Below are 24,941 nucleotides of genomic sequence, written 5' to 3'. Positions count from 1 at the left end.
AACTGACTCATTTGAAAAGACCCGAATGCTGGGAAAGATTGAAGGCAGGAGGAGACAGGTTTGACAGAGGATGATATGATTAGATGTCATCACCAACTCAATGGACATGAACTTGAGTAAGCTCTGGGAGTTGGTGATGGATAGGAAGGTCTGGTAAGCTGCAGTCCATGGAGTCACAAAGAGTCGAACATGACTGAGTGACTGAACTGAACTGAACTGGAGGATTTTTCAGTAGTGACTTTCAGTAGTGAACTCCAAAAATTTCCAGGCAAACTCTGTGTGTGTGTGTGTGTGTGTGTGTGTGTGTGTGTGTTTGTGCTGTTATTTTCATTGCGGGAATCTTGTTGGGACATAATGGGTGGATTTGGAGGAATATAATTTGAAGTAGCATAAGGAAAATAAGATATGTTTTAAAAGTGAAAAATATTTAAAATCCAAAGTTAGCTTTCAAAATCATGCAACCTTGCATTCTCTACTATATTTGTGATCATTTTAATGTAAAATCATGTTTTATCTTTAGCGATGAAAAGTCTCCCATTCTATTTCCAGAATTCAAGTAAAAGTGGTACCACATGTATTATTTGGCTTCAAACATCCTCTTGTCATACTGCCACATACCTTGGCAGATTTAAAGAATTACTATATATTTCTAGACTCTATTAAAATATAGACTTCTGAAGTTGATGAATTTGTTGAAGTTGATGACATTCAAGATCGTTAAAAAATCAAAATGGAGTAACAATGGTCCAAAATGAAGTCAGGAAACCAGTGTGGATATGGTTTCGGAAATGTTCCTGCATCAATGAGAACTTGAATTTTCTCTGAACCATATCAGACTCAAGGGCACCACCAGACATTTTCAAAACAATATCCGCTAGCAGCTGCTGGCAGATTCCCTGTATTTCCAAAGTCTCCATCACCCCATTGCAACTGCAATCATTCCAAATCCCCAAGCAATTCCTGCTTAACAAGCACCTTTACTTCTTGCCATCTTCAACCCTAAATTATGTCATGTTGCAATCTTTTTGTTTTGCCTTTATAAACCTTCCCATTTGATAGTTTGTGCTGTGCTTAGACTCTCAGCTGTATCTGACTCTTTGCGGCCCCATGGACTGCAGTTCGCCAGGCTCCTCTGAAAAAAAAAAAATCAATTTATTTTCATTCTTGAAATAAATTTAGTCAGATATAAAATTCTAGGTAAACAGATTTTTTTTAAAGTCAGCACTCAAAACACAACACTCAAAAGTCAACACACAAAAATAAAGATATTTTTCTGTTCTTATTTTTTCGTGGGTGGGAGAATGGGCATTGTAGTCAGTCACAATTTGAATCATTCTTCCCCTGCACAGAATATATGTTTTGTCTTGTTTTTTCTTGTTGCTTTCAAGACTTGCTTTTCATCTTTGGCTTTTTAAAAGTTCTGCCATGATATATATATCATGGGATTATGTATAATCCCATGGGATTTTTTTAATAGTTCATTCTGCTTAATGTTTAGAACCTTATGTCTACAAAGATCTAACTTTTAACAAAATGGAAGCTTTCAACCATTATTTTTTAAATATGTTTTCCTGTCCCAGTCTCCCTTTTCTCTCTAGCATTTGAATTACACATTCATTTAATCATTTGGTATCAGCTAACAGTTCATTTCCTCAATGTAAGTTTCTGATGAAAAGTCACCTGATGGTATTATGGAGTTTCCTTATATGTGCTTATTTGTTTTTCTCTTGCTGCCTTGAAATTTTCTTTAACTATCAGTATTTCAATTTTTATAAGTCTTGTTTGTTATCTCTGTGCTTCGTGAACCTTAATATTTGTTTTCTTTCCCAGGTTAAGGAAGTTTTCAGCCATTATTTCTTCCAATAAATTTTCTTCCCCTTTCTATCTCTTGCCTCCTTCTGGGACACATGCAATTCAAATGTTAGTATGCTTGCTATTGTCCCAGTGGTGCCTTAATTTTTTTTTTTTTTCCTTGCTGTTCTGATTGAATGATTTCCACTATTCTGTCTTTCAGATGGGTGATCTGTTCTTCTGTATCATCTGATCTGTTGATCCCTTCTAGTGTATTTTTCACTCTCAGTTATGATATATTTCAGCTCCAATTGGTCCTTTATTTTATGTTTTAACTCTTTGTTGACATTCTAATTGTTTTTTTCTATTCTTCTCCTGAGATTGGAGTATTATTTTAACTATTATTTTGAACTCTTTGTCAGATAAATTACTTTTTTCCATTTCATTAGGGTTTTTTAACCCAGGGTTTTATTTTTTTGTTTGTTTGTTTTTATATATTCCTCTGTCTCCTTATTTGGTTTGACAAGTTTGTGTTTGTTTCTATTAATTAGGTAAAATAGCTACCTCTACCTCACCTGGTATTGAAAGCATGACTTTGTTTAGAAATGTCTCCTGCGCAGCCTGCATGTGCCAGGCAGCTTTGGCTGGCTAGGGGGAGCTGGAGTGAGTACAGGCTAGGGGTACGGGGCATGCTGCACCAGGGCCACCCTGGGGGGATGGCTGTGGCTGCTGTGGACCAGGGAAATGGGGTGCATGCTGGCAGCCTCGCCAGGCCAGGTAGAGGGCCTGGACCATGTTCCCACTCTTCCTATCAAGATGGAGAAGGAACATGCACACACAAAAATGGCACTCTTCAGCACCTCCAACCTCAGAGAGAGAGTACTATTAATAGTAGTTTCTCGTCCATTTGGCAAATGCTCTAGGGTTAATAAATAGATTTCTTTCACATCTAGTCTAGGTTCCGTTTAAACCATTGTTTGTTTGCTGTGCCCTGAGGTAGGCAAACCCACAAAGGTGGGGGCCTTTGTGATATGCCTCCCTAATGCACATTACCATGTTGGGGGTAAGGGATGTGGTGAGTTCAGGGTTTTCCTATGCCATTATCTTGAACCTTTGTCTTTCTAGTAAATATTTTTTTATGTATCATGCAGAATTTTCTTAAAAGCACAGTACTTAACATGTTGTGACATTGTGAATGAAGCACAGAAGTTGGCAGGGTAACTGGGAAAGTCAGTGTTGCCATAGGAATGTTGACTCAACCACACAGCAGGCAAAGTGCTGCATATTAAAATTCATTTTTTTAAAAAATGAACCCAGCGTTTAACTTCCTTTTAGAGCTTAGCAAACTGTAGCTTTCACAGAATTTTTTTAAATGTCTTCAACCAAAACAAATAAAACAGAAAAATTTCATCAAACTAGGAATAGAAGGAAACTTCCCCAACCAGATAAATGTCATCTATGGAAAGCCTACAGCTAACATATTTGACTATGAATAACTGCATAAGTTCCCCTAAAATTGGGATCATGACAAGGATGTTTGCTCTCACCACTTCTGTTCAACATTGCAATGGTGGTTTCAGCCAAGGAAATTATGCAAGAAAAATAAATAAAAGACTGATTGCAAAAGTAGAAGTAAAATGATCTCTATTTCCAAATCACATAATCTTGTAGGTAGAAAATCCTAAGGAATACACATATATATACACAATTAGAATTAATAATGAGATTGGCAAAGTTGAAGAATACAGAATCAATGGACAAATTTCAATTATATTTTATATTCTACCAAGGAATGCTCTGAAAACAAAATTAAAAGAACAATTTCATTTACAGTATCAACAAAGAAATTCTTTAAAGTAAATTTTACAAAGAAGTACAAACCTATACTGCTGTGCTTAGCCACTCGTCATCTCTGACTCTGTGACCACATGGGCTGGAGCCCACCAGGCTCTTCTGCCCATGGGGATTCACAGGGCAAGAAAACTGGAGTGGGTTTCCATGCCCTCCTCCAGGGGATCTTCCCAACCCAGGGATTGAACCGAGGTCTCCCGCATTGCAGGTGGATTCTTTACCATCTGAGCCAGGAGGGAAGCAGAAAGCCATTAAAGAGAACCAAAATCAGTGAAAACTCCTCTGACGTTCATGAATAGCAATACCTAATATTGTTCAGATGGCACTACTTTTCAAACTGATCTATAGATTCAATAAAACTGCTATAAAATACCAGCTAATATTTTGTAGATTGACCAGACAATGTTAAAATTGGTATAAAAATTCAAGGGATCCCAAATACCTAAAACAATTTTAAAGAACAATAAATTTGGAGAAGTCACACTTCATGATTTCAAAACTTGTAACAAAGCTACAGTAATCAACACTGTATGGTACTGGCAAAAAGATAGATATACTGACAAATGAAGTAGAATTAATATTCTAGAAATCACCCTTAAATTTACATTCAGTCAATTTTCAACAAGAGTGCTAAGCCATCCAATGTAGAAAGAATAATCTTTTCAACAAATGGTGCTAAGACAAATGAATATCCACATGCAAAAGAATGAAGCTGATCTGACCTCAGACTAAATATAAACATTAACTTAAAATAGATTCAACATCTAAGTGTAAGAGCTAAAAATATATAATTCTTAGAAGATATTGGATTAAATTTTCTTGACCTTGGACTAGGAAATGGTTTCTTAGGACACAAAAATCACAAGGGGCAAAAAGAAACTTAAATAAGTTGGACATTATCAAAACTAAAAACTTTTGTGGTCCAAAAGATCCCATCAATAAAAGAGAAAGAAAGAAGTCAGATTGAGAAAGACAAATACTGAATGACATCACTTACATGTGGAATCTAGTGACAATAACAAAAAAGAAACAGAGCTATAGAGAACAAGTTAGAGGTTACTAGTAGTGGGGGAGGCAATATTGACGTGGAGGAGTGAGAAATACAAACTATTGAGTATAGAATAGGCTATGAGGATATATTGTACAACACAGGGAATATATTAATAGCCAATATTTTTAAATAATGATAAATGGAGTGCAAACTTTAAAAATTGCATAAATTGAATAAAAAGACAACCCACAAAATGTATGAAGATATTTACAAATCATGTCTGATAAGAGATATATTTAGAATATATTTTTTAAAATGCTTAAAGTTCAGTAGTTAAAAAAATAGATAACCTTAATTTTAAAATATACAGAAGATTTAGACATTTCTTAAAAGAGGATATATAAATGGCTACTAAGAATATGGAAATATGCAGAATACCATTAGTAATTAGGAAAATGTAAAAGAAATCACCAAAATAAGATACTCCTTTACACCCTCTGGGATATCTAACTCCATAAAGATGAGTGATAGCAAGTTTTGACAAGAATAAGAAGAAATTGGAACACTTGTACATTGGTGATGGGAATGCAAAATGTTACAACAGTTATGGAATACAGTTTGGAGTTTTCCATAAAGCTTTAAAAGTTAAATATGATGTTACTATACCACCAATATTTCCACTCTTACATATGCACTCAAAACTAAAAGCAATGTATATCTCCTTTATAATTATGGTAGAGACTGCTGGCTGTTTACCAGACTCATTTCCTTTTACTTGTGGACAAAGAACAAACTTGTCATTATTTGTGACCATACAAATGAGTTCTGACCAATTATGGAAAGGAAAGTTTTGACATGCTCATTTTCTCAGTCTGGCCCAGACAAACCTCTCATAGGAAGTCCTCCATAGTTTTTTCTGATTCATCAGCTTAACAGACGAGCAAGAGGAAAGATAGCATAGATACAAGGAAAAAGATTGGCTCAGTGAAAACAGTTACTAGAAGAGAGCTTTTCATACAATCATCATTAACAACTACTTTGGTATTTAAATAAGAAACAAAATGTTATTCTTTTTTTTTCTCTGAGATGTTGGGGTATACTTATTACTCCAGAGAGATTTTTCTTTCATTACAAAACCATTCTTGCTAAATAAATTTCCAAAAATTAGCAACCCAATCATGAAAAAATCAATATAAGCAGAAGACTCTCATGGGGGCAATTATTTTGCTTCAGGTAACAGCTTGTATTTCATAAAGAATGAAACTGACTTTCTGGATAGTCATAAAAGTAGCACCAAATATTCACTACATGAAGTTGAAAGTGAAGCTGCTCAGTCGTGTCCGATTCTTCGCAACCCTATGGACTGTAGCCTACCATGCTGCTCCATTCATGGAATTTTCCAAGCAAGAGTACTGGAGTGGGGTGCCATTTCCTTCTCCAGGGGATCTTCCCGACCAGGGTCTTTCGCATTGTAGGCAGACGCTTTACCATCCGAGCAACCAGGGAAGCCCATGGGCATAAACAAATAGTTGAAAATTTTGAGGTGAAGTTTATAGTTTAAGGTTCTTGAGGGAAAAATCTTTCAAATATAATTTCTTACTTGCAATATTTGGTATTAATATGAATTTTTCTATCATCTTAATTTCCTGAATAAGAGAGATTATAAAACTATAATGTGAAAATACTTGAAGCCAGTTTTACAATTTGTTTCTTCCTAAACTATTTGTTCCCTCAAAATTTAAAGATTTTATATTTAGCTCCATTAAGTGAAAGCTGTAAAAGATAAAGATAAATTGCTATAATAAGAGCATATGCACACACACACACACACACACACAGATTTCTTTCATACCAATTTTCAAAATTACCTTTTAATATTTTAATTACCTAAAATTACTTTAAAACTATTCCTCAAAAATAAAATGCCTTATTATAATAGAAAATCATTTTAAGTTTGAGAGGGAAAATTTTACTCAGAGATTTCTACAGTGTCTATTTGATTTATTTGAACACTAAACTGTTAATGCAAATTACACACCATATATTATAAAAATTAAGGTCCTTTTGCCTCATACTACTCAGATGTACTGGATAGCTATCATGAAAGTATGAAGTAACAGTTTACAGTCCCAAGTATTAAGGATAAATAAGGAAACTTAAAATGGCCATTTTAATGCAGTTTTGTTGATATTAAAAAATAGCTGCATGTTAAGGAGTAAGTATTGTCTCAAAGTGACCTATCATCTTATTTGACTGTTTTAAAATTTTTTGACAAGCTTCCCAAATATCACATTTGAGTTAAATTTCTTTTGATTTCAGTTAAGTTTGGGGTGCATTAGATGGCCTCTGAGGTATTTCAAAGAGAAGTATTTAGCTAAGATTATTTGTGTTTTAAGTTAAATGTAATCATTTGTAATTCTGGTTTTTGTAACCAAGTTTTGTTATCTGATCACACTATAATCAGAAGTTTAACCATGCCTTTTAAGCCTTTTGTCATTTATAGACAGTTATTGTTGAACTCTGGTGCTGTTACAAAGTGCTGCATCAAAAAGATTCATAGGAAGGCTATAGAAGCAGTTACAACAGTTCCACATCAAGATGATGGCTATGTGAGGACTCTAGCCCATACCAACTCAAAACAAGGCACTGTCCAGCCCCTGAGGCCCCTAAATCAGGCATCCAGAGAGTTTTACTGACAGGCAGGGTCAATGTCTGTCAGCTTTGAAGCAATTATGAAAGATGGGCTGTTGTCTCTCTGCCTCCCAAAAGAAGGTGGGAATAAAATCTCTGAAGGAGAAATAAAACAGGAGGGAAGAGGGCAGTGCACAATCTCTAAAAGAATGACACAGTCCTTGAGGATATGGCATAGACTGACTGGGACCAAATAGGTTCAAGATGGTGGGAGATTCAACTTTCAGTAGACTGTGAGCCTCATTATATGCGCCTTGGAATACATTTTCAAGCCAAATGACACACCCACAGATGCCATGACACTTCAGAAACTAACCATCAAAGGAGAAAAAGTGGGTGGTGGCCCAATTTCTGGAAATCCCCACCACTTACCCCGCAGAGTTGGAATAATCGTCACACTCAGCCTATGAAGTTACCCAGCCCATAAAAAGTAATCATATTTCTCAACTTCTGAGATGGCCCAAATTCTGTCTGTGGAGTGTGTTTTTTTTCCTAGGCTACTCTCGCTTTCCAAGATGACACTGTGCCTTGGAGTCACTCTCTCCTTTTGAGATGGACCTTATTCTGCTTATGGAACATTACAGAACCACTGGCCTCTGTGCATACTATCAAGGGAAAGGTAATGAAGAAGGCAACTCTGTCCTTCCCAACTGTGCCAGTCACAAATATATGTGATTGAAGCAAAAGAACTTGCTTCTGGTTCCACTGGCAGTGAGCATGGCTTATTTCATGTTACACATATATGTTTTAATACAAGATGAGGATGTATTCACAATATGGGAAATGTTTAAGGCAGCAATGTTCTAGCTGAACAACTGCTGCTGTGGAAATGTTAGGAACTTCTGGCAAAACTATCTGCACTCAAAAACAAAGATCAATAATCAGAAGAGAACTCTGGGTTTCTTAAGAGAAACTTGGGGTTTCTAAAATTACCTGGGATGGAGAAGAAGCTGTATTTTAAAAAGTCAGTATTCCTACAAACATGAAGTGATAAAGAACTTTTCATATTCAGGGACCAAAAACATAGCAGCCAACAGGTGAATACGGACACTCGAATCACAATAAAATTTACAGTAAATGTTCAGGAATTGATTCTTCAGATGCTTATAGTTTATATATAAAACTTAGAGTTTTACTAACTGAATTCCTAAAACCTAACTGCTGTCAAGACTAATTTTCTAGTACACTTTGTTTTTGTTGTTTAGTCACTGTGTCTGACTCTTTGTGACCCCATGGACTGTAGCGCACCAGGCTCCTCTGTCCATAGGACTTCCCAGGCAAGAATACTGGACAGAGTTGCTCTTTCCTTCTGCAGGGGATCCTTGTGACCCATGAATCAAACTTGAGCAGCCTGCACTGGCAGGCAGGTTATTTACCACTGAGCCATCAGGGAAATCCTCTTTGACTCTTACCGAAATGCAAGTCTGTGCACCCAAATACTGTGAGGCCAAGCAATTCCAAAACATCAGAGGTTGGAGCAGAGAAAGATTAACTGCAGAGTTCTGCAAGGAGATGGGTGGCTCATGCTCTAAAAACCCCAAACTCTCTGATAGCTTTCAGCAAGACCCTTTCCTAGGAAAGTTAAGGGAGGGATAGGGTTAGCTATTGCAAACTCCATGGTGTCAGATCTTTTGTTCCTGAGGTCAGGTCATGGTCAGGTAATGATATTCTACTACACACAAGGAGGCAATATTTTAGACTCTACCTTAGGGGACTATCCTCTTCAAGTTAATACTGGAAAATATATACTGTACCTGTCTAATTTTTCTTAAGAATGTCTGTAAAACATTGCCTGGTGTGGCATAAAGGTTGGTGGTAGGGGGTTCTAAACTACTCTGGAATTTGAGGTTGGAAAACTAAAGCTTCTAGGCAATTAACATAACTTAGTCTTCCTCATTAATCATAAATTATTACCATGATTACCTTTATGTCATATGCTATTCAACAATCCCACCATGTGTAACAGTCCTCAATTTGTTTTCTGGTTAATCATTTAATCCTCATTTAATCCAATGTTTGCTATGTTGGAATGAAAAAATGGAAAGTAAAATTATTACTACCTCTTTCTTCAATATAGATTTAGCTTCATCCTGGTAATTGCATTGCCACTGTTAGCATTTTGCCAACGCAAAGCTAAGTATAGTCAACTCACATTTGCCCTTATATGGGTACTCTACATTCAACTTAATCTGGAATGAATCATAGCCATTTATCCAGCCCCTATTATTTCGAGGGATGTAGAGTTTACTTCCTTATTTTTTCTACTCTATTTATACCTGTATAATATCAAACTCTGGAAAATCAGGCCAGGAATTAACTTGAAGTTATTAGGCACCGTAATAAAATTTAAGTGTAGACAAGAGAAGACCTCAAGTTCAAATGATTAGGTAAGTCCAAAAGTTATTCCAACACATCTATAGTCTAAAATGCCAAAAGGAAATTAATGTAGTCACCAAATCTAAGAAAAGAGAATCCAAGATTCATATTCAGTACAGAAACTCTGCAATCAGTGAGATAAGAGGTTGGGAGAAAATGGTGTAGACTGGAGGTCATAAAACAAAAAGCTAGCGCTTCCAAAAACAAATGCAAAAAACCAGAATGGCTGTGTGAAGAAGTCTTACAAATAGCCGTGAAAAGAAGAGAAGCCAAAGGCAAAGAAGAAATGGAAAGATATACCCATTTGAATGCAGAGTTCTAAAGAATAGCCAGTAATAAAAGCTATATATGACAAACCCACAGCAAACATTACCCTCAATGGTGAAAAATTGAAAGCATTTCCCCTGAAATCAGGAACAAGACAAGGGTGCCCACTCTCACCACTACTATTCAACATAGTCTTGGAAGTTTTGGCCACAGCAATCAGAGCAGAAAAAGAAATAAAAGGAATCCAGATAGAAAAGGAAGAAGTGAAACTCTAGCTGTTTGCAGATGACATGATCCTTTACATAGAAAACCCTAAAGACTCTACCAGAAAATTACTAGAGCTAATCAATGAATATAGTAAAGTTGCAGGATATAAAATTAGCACACAGAAATCCCTTGCATTCCTATATACTAACAATGAAAAAACAGAAAGAGAAATTAAGGAAACAATACCATTCACCATTGCAACAAAAAAAAATAAAATAAAATAAAATACTTAGGAGTACATCTACCTAAAGAAACAAAAGACCTATACATAGAAAACTATAAAACACTGATGAAAGAAATCAAAGAGGACACAAACAGATGGAGAAACATACCGTGCTCATGGATTGGAAGAATCAATATTGTCAAAATGGCTATTCTACCCAAAGCAATCTATAGACTCAATGCAATCCCTATCTAGCTACCAGCAGTATTTTTCAGAGAACTAGAACAAATAATTTCACAATTTGTATGGAAATGCAAAAAACCTCAAATAGCCAAAGTAATCTTGAGAAAGAAGAGTGGAACTGGACGAATCAACCTGCCTGACTTCAGTCTCTACTACAAAGCCACAGTCATCAAGACAGTATGGTACTGGCACAAAGACAGAAATATAGATCAATGGAACAGAATACAAAGCCCAGAGATAAATCCACGAACCTAAGGACACCTTATCTTTGACAAAGGAGGCAAGGATATACAATGGAAAAAAGACAACCTCTTTAACAAGTGGTGCTGGGAAAACAGGTCAACCACTTGTAAAAGAATGAAACTAGAACACTTTCTAACACCATACACAAAAATAAACTCAAAATGGATTAAAGATCTAAATGTAAGACCAGAAACTATAAAACTCCTAGAGGAGAACATAGGCAAAACACTCTCTGACATAAATCACAACAGGATCCTCTATGACCCACCTCCCAGAATATTGGAAATAAAAGCAAAAACAAACAAATGGGAGCTAATGAAAATTAAAAGCTTTTGCACAACAAACTATAAGTAAGGTGAAAAGACAGTCCTCAGATTGGGAGAAAATAATAGCAAATGAAGCAACAGACAAAGGATTAATCTCAAAAATATACAAGCAACTCCTGAAACTCAATTCCAGAAAAATAAACAACCCAATCAAAACATGGGCCAAAGAACTAAACAGACATTTCTCCAAGAAGACATACAGATGGCTAACAAACACAAGAAAAGATGTTCAACATCACTCATTATCAGAGAAATGCAAATCAAAACCACAATGAGGTACCATTATACGCCAGTCAGGATGGCTGCTATCCAAAAGTCTACAAGCAATAAATACTGGAGAGGGTGTGGAGAAAAGGGAATCCTCTTACACTGTTGGTGGGAATGCAAACTAGTACAGCCACTATGGAAAACAGTGTGGAGATTTCTTAAAAAACTGGAAATAGAACTGCCATATGACCCAGCAATACCACTCCTGGGCATACACACTGAGGAAACCAAATCTGAAAGAGACACGTGCACCCCAATGTTCATCGCATCACTGTTTATAATAGCCAGGACATGGAAGCAACCTAGATGCCCATCAGCAGATGAATGGATAAGGAAGCTGTGGTACATATACACCATGGATATTACTCAGCCATTAAAAAGAATTCATTTGAATCAGTTCTAAAGAGATGGATGAAACTGGAGCCCATTATGCAGAGTGAAGTAAGCCAGAAAGATAAAGAACATTACAGCATACTAGCACATATATATGGAATTTAGAAAGATGGTAATGATAACCCTATATGCAAAACAGAAAAAGAGACACAGATGTACAGAATAAACTTTTGGACTCTGAGGGAGAAGGCGAGGGTGGGATGTTTCGAGAGAATAGCATGTATATTATCTATGGTGAAACAGATCACCAGCCCAGGTTGGATGCATGAGACAAGTGCTCAGGCCTGGTGCACTGGGAAGACCCAGAGGAATCGGGTGGAGAAGGAGGTGGGAGGGGGGATCGGGATGGGGAATACATGTAAATCCATGGCTGATTCATGTCAATGTATGACAAAACCCACTGCAATGTTGTGAAGTAATTAGCCTCCAACTAATAAAAATAATTTTAAAAAAAATAGCCAGGAGAGATAAGAAAGTCGTTGTCAATGATCAGTGCAAAGAACTAGAGGAAAACAATAGAATGGGAAAGACTAGAGATCTCTTCAAGAAAATTAGAGATGCCAAGGGAACATTTCATGCAAAGATAGGCTCAATAAAAGACAGAAATGGTATGGACCTAACAGAAGCAGAAGGTGTTAAGAAGAAGTGGCAAGAATACACAGAAGAACTATACAAAAAAGGTCTTCATGACCCAGATAATCACAATGGTGTGATCACTCACCTAGAGCCAGACATCCTGGAATGTGAAGTCAAGTGGCCTTAGGAAGCATCATTATGAACAAAGTTAGTGGAGGTGATGGACCTCCAATTGAGCTATTTCAAATCCTAAAAGATGATGCTGTGAAAGTACTGCATTCAGTATTCCAGCAAATTTGGAAAATGCAAGAGTGGTCACAGGACTGGAAAAGGTTCGTTTTCATTCCAATCCCAAAGAAAGGCAATGCCAAAGAATGCTCAAACTACCACACAATTGCACTCATCTCACACACTAGTCAAGTAATGCTTAAAATTCTCCAAGCCAGGCTTCAGCAATCTGTGAACCATGAACTTCCAGATGTTCAAGCTGGTTTTAGAAGAGGCAAAGGAACCAGATCACATTGCCAACATCCACTGGATCATTGAAAAACCAACAGAGTTCCAGAAAAACATCTATTTTGCTCTATTGACTATGCCAAAGCTTTTAACTGTATAAATCACAAAAAACCGTGGAAAATTCTGAAACGGAATTTTCACCTGACCACCTTACTTGCCACTTGAGAAATCTGTGTGTAGGTCAGGAAGCAAAAGTTAGAACTGGATATGAAACAGCAGATTGGTTCCAAATAAGGAAAAGCAGTACATCAAGGCTGTATATTGTCAACCAGCTTATTTAAGTTATATGCAGAGTACATCATGAGAAACGCTGGGCTGGATGAAGCACAAGCTGGAATCAAGATTGCCAGGAGAAATATCAATACCTTAGATATGCAGATGACACCACCATTAAGGAAGAAAGTGAAGAAGAACTAAAGAGCTTCTTGGTGAAAGTGAAAGAAGAGAGTGGAAAAGTTGGCTTAAAGCTCAACATTCAGAAAACTAAGAGCATGGCATCTTGTCCCACAATTCATGGCTAATACATGGAGAAACAGTGGCAGACTTTATTTTTGGGGGCTCCAAAATCACTGCAGATAGTGACTGCGCCATGAAATTAAAAGATGCTTACTCCTTGGAGGAAAAGTTATGGTCAACCTAGATAGCATATTAAAAAGCATAGACATTTCTTTGCCAACTAATGTCCATCTCTTCAAGGCTATGGTTTTTCAGTAGTCATGTATGGATATGAGAGTTTGACTATAAAGAAAGTTGAGCACAGAAGAACTGATGCTTTTGAACTGTGGTATTATAGAAGACTCTTGAGAATCCCTTGAACTGCAAGGAGATCCAACCAGTCCTTCCTAAAGGAAATCACTCCTGAATATTCATTGGAAGGACTGATGTTGAAGCTGAAACTCCAATACTTTGGCCACCTGATGCAAAGAGCTGACTCATCTGAAAAGACCCTGATTCTGGGAAAGATTGAAGGCGAGAGGAGAAGGGGATGACAGAGGATGAGGTGGTTGGATGGCATCACTGACTCAATGGACATGAGTTTGAGTAATCTCCGGGAGTTCATGATGGACAGGGAGGCTTTGCGTGCTGCAGTACTTGGGGTTCCAAAGAGTTGGACATGACTGAGAGACTGAACTGAACTGAACAAGGCCTCTTCTCACCTGCAGCTTATTTTTACTTAAAAGTAAATTTAGACATGGTACATAAGTGGACTGACCTGACTTAAAAGGCCAGATGGAAAGCTAACAGAGACACTCATATAGTTAGACAACTTTGTATAGCTATTTATGCAGTAGCATGAAAATGTGAACATATTTGCTTTACCCATTGAAAATATATGCAAACAATCAGTCTTGATCACCTTGGCCTCATCTCTGAAAGTAAAAAGAAAACTAGGCCAGAAATGGCAAGAATCAAAAAATAGTTTGGGATTGTAGTTAACCTCAGAAATGGAGAGGCAATATCTGTCCATTCACATTTTATTTATTTAACAAATTTTTCGAAGGTCTATCATTGTCAAACAGAAGCATATATTATATAGTTTATTCAGCATTGGTTTTTATTAAAGAAGCTTAAGTTTTGATTTTAAACCCAACTTAAATAAGGCAGGCTTTTTAAAAGGGAGAAAAACAATTGTGAGAAAAAAGATCGCTTCAAAATATTAGGTATCTACTTACCCATATTTCTTTGAAAAATGCCTACCAATTTGCTTTTTGAAATGGAGAAGATGATTAAGATAGGAATATATTTGAGTTTCATTCCCTTTAATATCTGCTAAGGAAAATTTTATCTTTAATAGGCAATGACCAACACTTCCCCTATGTGTGTATGTGCACACACACATATACACTCAAGTTTTATCAGGCAGAGTAGCCTGAAGGAAAGGAGCACTAGAAACTGGTTTGGATTTGGGAAAATGCACTAGAAAGAGCTGAGACTGATTGAAAGATGGAAAGAGAAGTAGGGGCAAAAGAAAGGGGAAGAGAGAAATAGCTAATGCTGGGTGGGCCGAGGTCAGAGAGAGATTTTAGGGGAGTGGTTTACAGACTGACTCACCTAGAGGGAGAGGAACAAATAGATTTTTAAAACTTTTTTTAGAACTGCCTCTTCAAAGTGACTTCCTTAAGACATTAGGCTACTGATGTGTATAGAGATGACAATAATAAGGAAGATAACTAAAAAAGAAAAAAAAGTGACTTGCATTTTAAGAAAATTACAGAATATATTTCAATGTTTTGCATTCTCTATTCTTTTCTCCCCATTGAAGTAAATAACCAAGAACTGATGTTTTGTACCTGTCCTATGCTACTACACTTTTAAAAAGGAAATGCTTCTAAGTGATTAGACAATATAAGCATTTGCACACTCTGTAATACATTTTAATAGGGAGATGTCAATTTAACTAGAAAAGCATGAAAACTATTGCTTTCCTTTTCAATTTATTTTGCTTTTAATCTTTCCATGAAAAAGAATTTTAAATGGGGAAGTTTAAAAGTATTTAAGGTACTTGAGGGTTCTTAGTTTAAAATATATATACTTTTTTTTTTTTCTAAGTAACTAAATTATTCTGTTTTACAGAGTCAGTGAAGGGGCTAAAATAATGATCTTGTTGACTTCACATAATTAAAAATAACTATATTTTAAACCCTGGCATATACTTAGTTTAAGTCCAAGTATCACCTAAAAATCTTATCCCCAGCTGTTGTTATTTTATGGATTTTGACTTTGTTTACTCCTACAAAGTGTTTACTATGTTGATAATGAGAAGAGAAGGGGACTTCGCAAAAACAAATGAATGACACAGTTCACACTCCCTTTAAAAATATGAATACTGAGGTACTGCCAACATTCAGTTCATTTCAGTCTCTCAGTCATGTCCAACTCTTTGCGACCCCATGAATCGCAGCACGCCAGGCCTCCCTGTCCATCACCAGCTCCGGGAGTTTACTCAAACTCATGCCCATCGAGTTGGTGATGCCATCCAACCATCTTATTGTCTGTCATCCAATCCTGTCCTCCTCCTGCCCCCACTCCCTCCCAGCATCAGGGTCTTCTCCAATGAGTCAGTTCTTCACATGAAGTGGTCAAAGTACTGGAGTTTCAGCTTCAGCATCAGTCCTTCCAATGAACACCCAGGACTGATCTCCTTTAGGATGGACTGGTTGGATCTCCTTGCAGTCCAAGGGAAGCCCAAGAGACTTCTCCAACACCACAGTTCAAAAGCATCAATTCTTCAGTGCTCAGCTTTCTTCACACTCCAACTCTCACATCCACACATGACCACTGGAAAAACCATAGCCTTGACTAGATGGATCTTTGTTGGCAAAGTAATGTCTCTGCTTTTTAATATGCTACCTAGGTTGGCCATAACTTTTTAGATGTCACCAAAGGCCATCACTCAGGAGTACTTAAATCTGCACTTGAATGTGACATTAACTCTGCTCTACGGTTTAAATTCCCTAGGATGATTATAGGAAGAGGGAGCTTCTCAGCAAGCTAGATTTCTGTTTTCATCCTGTCATGTCATAATAATCCATTATAATGAATTCACAGTAAAGCTTCATAAGAAACACATTGCAGCTGCTTTTCAACCTCAAAAGCTCCTCTTTTAAAAATTCTACCTCATTAGAGATGATAGAATTATGCCTTTATCAAGCATCACAAATTGATTGTATGATTTGGATCAATAGAATAGCAACTAATTTCTTGCCAAATAATTTTACCCTTAAGGTTTTAACTAAAACATGAAACATGAAAACATACTTTCAAAGGGGGTAAAGGTCCCATCTGTGATTCTGACTCATTTAGTGTTACCTCATCTAAGTGTCTATTTATGGGGCACAATTTTTATTCATGAAATGTTCTGCTGTTTATTTCTAACAATCATGACTATGTACTTTTGCCTATATAAAGTTAATTTTAATTCCATACTGAGAGCTACAGAAGATATTTGAAGTTATCTTTAGTGCTCAGAAATGTCCTGTTTGATAGTTGATAGTTGGATCAATATTGCAAAAGAATGTGTTAACTCTGAAGCTTTAGAAACATTGTTTTGATGTTACAGAAGTTATTATTGTTATTATTATTATTATTGCCTAAAGAGTATATAGATTATTGAACAGAATCAACGAAGGCAAAAGATGAGTTCCTAATTTTGAATCAGTGATCCTCTATTACCAGTATCTACTTTTAAAGTATTCAAAAATAGCATTTGTCACTGGATATACTGTGTCATCCCTGGAGGAGGAAATGGCAACCCACTCCAGTATTCTTGCCTGGAGAATCCCATGGACAGAGGATCCTGGCGGGTTATAGTCCATGGAGTCCAAAGAGTTGGACATGACTGAGCGCGCGCACACACACACCCACACATACTGTGTTATGTAATTCATAAATGTGATAATATTGTTTAGTCATGCACTTTCCCAATAAGTTACTGCATGGTTAAAAGAAAAAAAGAAAAAGAAAAACTGGGTAATTAGACACCAAAATGTTAATAGAAATTGTTTCTAGGTTAATTGTCTTTGCTTTCTCTACAGTTTCTTCGTTGTTTCTAAACTGAAGTCAATAACACAGATTTTAAATAGCCTAAGAGAAAATAATGATTTTGATACATACTTTAGAAAACAGGAAACAGATAACTCATATTAAATCCCCTCAGGTTTTTCAGTGGCTCATGAGATTTTTAACAGCCTGGTAAATGAAGAGACGTAAAATGCTTCAAATTTGTTCAAAAATTGCAAAGTAAAAAGCTGGACAATTAATTTATCAAAAAATTGACTCACAATGTAAGGAATATGGTATATTTATAGGCACTTGATATTTGTTTGGTTTTTATGCCATTCAGCTTTCCAATGTTTTAACTCATACCTCAATGTCTTCGGCACACAGAATTTAGAATTGTGCCAGCAGAGAAACATTTCAAGATTTACTATCTTTGTATGTTGCTGTATTATTTTCAAGCAAATATAAAACAACAGAAAAGAATGTGTTGTGCTAGTGATAAAAGGTATGTCTCTTAAACTTAATATAATTGGAATAATGACTGTAATCATCAGATATGCCAAATGTGAAAACCAATAGGTGTGAAAAAACTTCAGACAGTCATAAGACTTAAGCTTGTCAAATGTGGATTTAAATGTGAATTAAAAGAACAAAATTAAAGTATAGGTGTGAAAGCCTGGATATAGCATCAAAGATCCTAAGAGGTGAGGTATAATTAGGGAAATTATAATATTTTTAGTCATCTCAGTCGAGTCTTCTTTGTATAACACATAAATATATTTTCTGACATATATTTTAGTTTCTCTTATACTTGCAAATAGGCTTATGGAAATTCTGCTGTATTATATGAACATTAAGTTTTTCCACCACTGTCTTGCAAGTTAGATATTATCATCTTAATTTCACAAATGAAGAACCTGAAGAGACTTGCTCAAGATACATAGATATAGAATGAAGAGTAAAATCCTTTTTTTTTTTTTTATTCCATCAAGCAGGCTTTTTCTATTGACATGACAACATTCTTTCTTCTAAACAAACAAAGGTGTTTTTCAATATCCAAATTTCAAGATTCTGGCCCATTTCAAGAAGAATCCATAAAATTAGGAGTGAACATTGAATGTGAAATTGAAAGGAATCTTGGAAATGAACTATCCACATATCTCTTTTTGTCACTGAAGAATTAAAAGATATAAAGGATAAGGAAACAGCTTTTGACTCACCTGGTCTCTTCACAGCAAGTGCTTGGGGTTGTTTGTGGGAGTGGGGGGAGGTTCACTAGCATGAAGGTGTAATTAGGACGAGATGTACTTTCAAGTCTTCATTTCCTTCTCTTCCATCCTCTCTGTCCATGAATGTAGCATCTGTTGCCAATTAGGCTCATCAGCACTCCTCCATAAGGTCCCTGCTGATCTGCTTACTCTTGTTAGTGGATCAGCAGGGGCGTATGGCTGCCTGGCATCTTAACCTTCGCCCTGCCAGGGTCCATGCGGAATCTATTCATCCCACTGCAGTAATCTGTGAGACTGTGTACATATGCACTTTAAGATTCTGATGCCATGGTAACCAGTGGGTGACAAAGTCATTAAGAACACTTATTAGCAGTTGGAACTTCTGCACATTTTCATGGATGCCAGCTGAGAGATGCTAACACTGTTTTCCAAACACTACCTACAGGTATTAGGAGTCTTCAGGGTATAGCATGTTAGATGAAGATGGAAAAGAACTTTCCATTTGCAGTCTTATAAATTTTTGAGTATTAACACTTTGCATGTGTTCTGATTTCTGTTATAGGTGCTTTGCAAAACATTTAGACATTTTCATGTAATGATACTTAGGTTTGCAGGTTATGGGATAAAAATATGCCCATTTATTCTCTGTGTGTTCATATGGCATATAACAAACTGTACATTTGGAAACATTTTTAAAAGCTTTACATAATTTTTTTAAATTTAATTATAGATCATTTAACTAACCTATGGACATTTGAGTCTATTGCTTTTGAAATAGACATAAAAGGAAGTAAAACATTGATTAAAGATTATCCAACCAAATAGGGCAAGATTATAATTAATATTGGTATTTATAATGTAATTATTTTTTAAATTATTTTTTATTACAATTCTATCTTTGACATTCATAGTGAAGCACAACTTCAATATAGATTATGAGACATATGTGCTAAATATGGCCATGTAAATATACTGAATGTCTACTCCCTTGCACACACACACATATATATATACACATATACATGCATTATTACACACATACATATATATATATATGAATAGTCCTTTAAGTATGTGAGTAGTCATTTAAACAGTTATTTGGACTCAATATATTTGTGCATTTTGTTTAATATCTTTTCCCAGCATTGTTAAGATAATTGGCAAACAAAGTTTGCATACATTTAAGGTATACAACTGATGGTTTGATATACATATGTCTTATGAAATGATTACCACAATCAAGCTAATTAACACACCCATCACCTGACATAGTTACTTGTTTGAAGTGTTTTTGTTTACTTGTTTCTTGTGCTTTTTTTTTTTTTTGATGTGATAACGACACAAGATTTACTATCAACAAATTTCAAACATACAATACAGTATTCTACTTACAACTAAGTCAGAAAAAGAAGAACAAATATCATTTTTAATGCATATATATGGAATCTAGAAAACGGTACTGATGAACCTATTTGCAGAGCAGGAAAAGAAACACAGGCATAAAGAACAGATTTGTGCACACGCGGAGGGAAGGAGAGGATGAGCCAAATTAAGAGAGCAGCGCTGACATCCATAGACTACCATGTGTAAAAGAGATAGCTAGTGGGAAGTTGCTGTGTACCACAGATGCTCAGATCCTGCATACCACAGGACCATCAGTGCTCTGTGATGATCTGGAAGTGTGGGATGGGCTGAGTATGGGAGGGAGGCTCAAGAGAGAGGGGATCTATGTATACTTATAGGTGATTCACGTTGTTCAGGAGAAACTAGCCCAACATTGTAAAGAAATTATACTCCATTTGAAAAATAACTTTACAAAGTCTTATAACTGAAGTTTTATCCTCTGACCAACCTCCTCATTTTCCCCATTCCTCAGTCCCTGGTGACAACTATTTTATCCTCTCATTCTAGGTTCAACTTTTTAAGATTCCATATATGAGTGACACCAAATAGTATTTGTCTTTCTCTCTCTGGCTTATGTCTTAGCATAAGGTCTTCAAGGCTCACCCACACTGTAACAAATGGCAAGCTTTATTCTTTTTTATAGTTAAATAGTATTCCTACGTACATATATAACTTTACTACTGATAAACACAGGTTGTTTCCATGTCTTGGCAATTATGAATGTTGCTACAATGAACATGAAAGTGAAGATACCTCTTTGAGGTAGTGATTTTATTTTCTTAGGATCAGTTCAGTTCAGTCGCTCAGTCATATCCAACTCTTGCAACTCCATGGACTGTAGCACACCAGGCTTCCCTGTCCATCACCAACACCAGAGCTTACTCAAACTCATGCCCACCAAGTCGGTGATGCCATCTCATCCTCTGTCGTCCCATTCTCCTCCTGCCTTTAATCTTTCCCACCATCAGGGTCTTTTCAAATGACTCAATTCTGCACATCAGGTGGCCAAAGTATTGGAGTTTCAGTTTCAGCATCAGTCCTTCCAATTAATATTCAGGACTGATTTCTTTTAGGATGGACTGGTTGGATCTCCTTGCAGTCCAAGGGACTCTCAAATAGTCTTCTCCAACACCACAGTTCAAAAGCATCAGTTCTTTGGTGCTCAGCTTTCTTTATAGTCCAACTCTCACATCCATACATGACTACTGGAAGAATCACTGCTTTGACAAGATGAACCTTTGCTGGCAAAGTAATGTCTCTGCTTTTTAATATGCTCTCTAGGTTGGACATAACTTTTCTTCCAAGGAACAAATGTCTTTTAATTTCATGGCTGCAGTCACCATCTGCAGTGATTTTGGAGCTCAAAAAAATAAAGTCTGTCACTGTTTCCATTGTTTCCCCATCTATTTACCATGAAGTGATGGGACCAGATGCCATGATCTTAGTTTTCTGAATATTGAGTTTTAAGCCAACTTTTTCACTCTCCTCCTTCACTTTCATCAAGAGGCTCTTTAGTTCTTCTTCACTTTCTTCCATAATGGTGATGTGATCTGCATATCTAAGGTATTGATATTTCTCCCGGCAATCTTGATTCCAGTTTGTGCTTCATTCAGCCCAACATTTTGCAAAATGTGCTCTGCACCCAGAAATGGGATTGCTGGATCATATGGTAGTTCAATTTTTAATTTGCTGAAGAACTTTCACACTGTTTTCCATAATAGCTATAGCAAATTATGTTCCCACCAAAAGTGTACATGAGTTTCTTTTACCCACATCCTTGCCAACACTTGTCATTTCTTACTTTTTTGATAAGTCATCTTAATGGATGAGAGGTGATATCTCACTGTAGTTTTAATTTGCATTTCCCTATTTACTAGTGATATTGAGCATCTTTTCATGTACCTGTTTTTCATTTGCATATTTTTTTGGGGAAAAAGTCTATTTAGATCCTTTTTCCATTTACTAATCAAGTTTCTTGGTTTGTTTGATGCTGACTCCTATGAATTTTTTATATACTTTGGATATGAGCTCTTTATCAGACATATGGTTTACAAATATTTTTTCCCATTCCATAGATTGTCATTTCATTGTGTTGGCTGTCTCCTTTGCTGTGGAGAAGGCTCTTAGTTTGATGTCCTGTGTATATATTTTTTTGTTTTATTGCCTGTGCTTTTGGTGTCATTCCAAAAAAATTCATTGACAAGGCCAAGGTCAAGGAGTATTTCCCTATGTTTTCTTTATGAGTAAAACAGGAAAGATTTTAAATATAAAAAAACCAAAAGCAGTGAAAGTTATACTTTAAAAACACCTAATAGCTTTCAGATTTGTTGTAGTTGTTGTTGTTCAGGCTTTATCATTTGAGAGGGAAAAATAGCACATTAGAGACTCCCCATTCCCCCACCTTTTGAAATAATACACAAAGAACTCTTTCTAAACTCTCATAGCTCTTTGGAATGAAGCAGTAGTGAATAAGTATAGGAATATAGCAGTTGTCATGGTTATCAGGCTAATTGGATACATGTTGTTGTTTAGTCCCTGAGTCATGTCTGACACTTTGCAACCCAATGGACTGTAGCCTGCCAGGCTCCTCTGTCCATGGAATTTTCCAGGCAAGAATACTGGAGTGGGTTGCCATTGGATACATATCCATGTCTAAAAGAATAAAGAATTGAACAACACTTATTCTGAAAATAATATATTTATTATTAAGAACTAAGTGAAAGAAAGTAAAAGCTAGTCCCTCAGTCATGCCACCTCTTTGTGACCCCGTAGACTATTGCTCACCAGACTCCTCTGTCCATCAAAGTCTCCAGGCAAGAAGAGTGAAGTGGGTTCCATTTCCTTTTCCAAGGGATCTTCCCAACCCAGGGATGGAGCCCAGGTCTCCGTATAGTAGTCAGACTCTTTACTTACTCAGCCACCAGGGAAGCCATTAAGAAGTAAATGTAGCCTTAATAAAACACTGTCAGAAAAAAAAAAAAAACAAAAAAAAACTTGTTACAACTATGCTAAACCTATGTTAACTTTGTTAAATATTTGTAATTGTCTAGATAGATAATATAAATAAGATCATCAAAAATATACTAGTGGATTCATCAATATTTTGTTCTGGGAAAAGTAAATATCCTGTAGCCCCATAATTATGATTCAAATGGTTTAAAGAAGGTTAGTAAGTCCTGAATTTAAACTCTAACATCTGAGTAACTCTAACTGAATAACTTCTACCTGAGTAACTCTCCAAGTATTTGGGATAAAATATTCACTTTTGAGAAAAGTTTGATCATGTTTTGGGTCACTTCTATTATCCACACCTATGCATATTTAGATGGTCTCTTCATCATGACATAAATCAATAAAACTTGTCATTTTAATATCAAGTTCTTAGAATAAATGATCCCTCTTCAACCAATTTCTCTTTAGGCCAGTACCAAAGAATTCAACAATGCAATGACTGACATTCACCATATGCCCTCTCTGATATTTGAAGGAGCTCATGTAAAAGACATGTTAAACTTCCATTTCTCTAGGCTGGAGTTATATTTCTATATTATTACATCTGGTCTGTATTAGTTAACCCCAACACATAGTCATGCCTTCACAGTTAAGATGTAAAGGTATGACTTCAGCTTATCTTTCATTCTATTTCACCAGAAACATAAATTTAAAGCATTCATATCAAACCAAATAAATAAATAAATAAATAAAGCATTCATATCTTCTGCAATACTGCTGTCAAAAATACTTAGAAATTAAATTGTGTTATGTTTATTATTGAACCAGCTATATGATTGATTTCCTTGGAAACTCAGTATTTAAAATATTCTATCCCTGCAAATGAAATTGTACTTCTTTATTACAGAAGAACTATATATAGCTTCTGTGTTTGTGTGTGTGTGTTTTATTTTGTCTAGAAGAATTCTGAAAATGAAATTCAATATTCGATAAATGTAACTAACTATTCTGAGTTATGTACAATGATCTTTCTTCTCTTTCCAAAGTAGTGATTCCTAACACTTCTGGACCTATTAATACTTGGACAACATGATCAAGTTATGAAGCCACTTCCCTGGTTAATTAGCACATACGGTAAAATTAAACATAAACACTCAGGAATTTCACAGATCACAACTTTGAACACTAGGTTAAAAACTCCTCTTTTAAAGGGTTTCTGATTTTTTTAACTTCACAGTACTGATTTTAATCTTGTAAAGTTATTTAGAATTCTTTAGTAAAAAAATTAAGTATAAATTACAAATTAAAATAATTTCAACATTAATAAAATAAAGAATGCTAATATATAATGCATTGTAATAAATAATATCATATCAAATACATAAATAAATAATATTAATAACTATTAAGTTCTCATTACACTCATATCACATTAGTAAATTAAAGTTTCATTTATACTATTTTTCCTTTCCTTCTTTTTCAGTTAAGAGTGACCAATGATAGGGCAAAGAAATAAACAGAGATCCAGGATTTTATAAACTACATCCTAAATATCAATATTACATCTCTTCACACTCCTCATGCAACAGAAATCTTACCTCAAGCTGTAGAACTCTGATTAAGCCACACAATGCAACTTGGATTTCTTGATTACTCACTGTTCACCTAGATTTGGATTGACCCTAAGAATCATTTCCCAGGACCAGACTTAGAAAACCAATGCTTTCTATAAAGTGAAAATTTAGATGTGGAGAACAATCTTCTTGAAATAATCATCACAGCTCATACTGTTTTGTTATTCCATCCAATGCATTGTTGGAAGTGTTGTGGCAAGCTGTGGTTATTTTTTAAAGCAGCTGATTTAAATATTTCATGAATTAGCGTGTGTTAGTTGC

The sequence above is a fragment of the Muntiacus reevesi genome, chromosome 21, assembly GCF_963930625.1.
Source record: "Muntiacus reevesi chromosome 21, mMunRee1.1, whole genome shotgun sequence".
NCBI lineage: Eukaryota > Metazoa > Chordata > Mammalia > Artiodactyla > Cervidae > Muntiacus > Muntiacus reevesi.
The sequence above is the reverse complement of the archived record's forward strand: the minus strand, read 5'-3'. Positions refer to the sequence as shown.